A 1,207-nucleotide genomic window follows, 5' to 3' on the forward strand; every position below is an offset into this window, starting at 1 on the left:
AATTAAAATGTGTGACTCCTATTAGATACCGTTTACAAATAATTTGTTTCAAAACTGCAATAATTTTTTGCTCGTCTATTCTCGTAACAAAATTGTCCAAATTCAATTGATCATTTTTTTTTCTAGATTTTGGTTCAAGCAAAAAGACATTAACAATTACATCTTTAAAACAAGAGATTCGTACCTTATGCTCCAAGAAGAGGAAATTTGACTCTGAAATTTGAAGTTCACCCTTCTTATTGTCATCTTGCAAACCAAAATATTTGGAAGTGAATTTTTCACAATGCTCTATCTCTAACCTTTTTAACACTGGTAATTCTAAAGCATGTGTTCCTGAATAGAAAATTGTAAGTTTTGGTAATCTTTTGAGCACCAATTTTGTTACCTGTGGAAAGATAGGATTAACAACAACTTCTGCTCCTTCTTCAACAACAGTCTTCTCTAAAACCTCACAATCTATTATCTCTAAGCATTGAAGTTGTTTGAGGCTTTTGGCTATGGAGAATGGAAACACATATGTTATCTTTCCACATCTCTCCAACTTCAATCATTTCAAATTTTGAGAGAGCTGAAATTCGGCTATCCCAAATCTTTCCCAAACTAATATTGTACAATACCAACATTCTAAAATTGGTAAAAATAACCTGCAACCAAAGTTAATTGTCATTCCAATATAAATATACTTATACGTGGAGAAACTTAAAAGAATAATTTAACAAATTCAATTTGACAAAAATTGCATTATTATATTTACATTCAAGGGAAGGACTTGATAGTGAAATTGAATTGAAATTTTAAATCACTAGCAAAAAAAAAAAAAAAAAATCCAAAAAGAGGGGAAAAAATATCACAACTATATGTGAATAAGTATAAAAGAAAACAATAACATATAATAGAGAAATACAAGAAGTTATAGTCGATCAAACCTTTTCATTAAACAGAGGCATGTTTTCACTAGACTGCAAATCAAATTTTGAATCTTCAACATAGTTGTCATCTTCTGAAAATTCAACTAAGCATAAGAGTTCAACATTCTTGAATCCATGTAATTCTTCTAATGACATGATAGAATTAAATTTAACTTCCAATATCCTCAAAAGCTCATGTTCCCAATTTTCTGGAACTATGAACGAACAATCTCCTACTGATATTTTGTACCTTTTAGGCTCTTTGGCAAATAAGTTTTTAGATAGCACCTAGTTATCTC

At 29.7% G+C, this 1,207-nt stretch overlaps 1 long non-coding RNA gene across 1 annotated transcript; it reads right to left on the reverse strand.

Annotated features, from left to right (window-relative positions):
• Positions 1–1,207, reverse strand: LOC123209698. Its single transcript, XR_006501109.1, has 2 exons — positions 927–1,207; positions 1–644 (listed from the first exon to the last, which is right to left on the reverse strand). It is a non-coding gene; the product is annotated as an uncharacterized LOC123209698 (long non-coding RNA).

Source organism: Mangifera indica, chromosome 2 (genome assembly GCF_011075055.1).
Source record: "Mangifera indica cultivar Alphonso chromosome 2, CATAS_Mindica_2.1, whole genome shotgun sequence".
Taxonomy (NCBI): domain Eukaryota; kingdom Viridiplantae; phylum Streptophyta; class Magnoliopsida; order Sapindales; family Anacardiaceae; genus Mangifera; species Mangifera indica.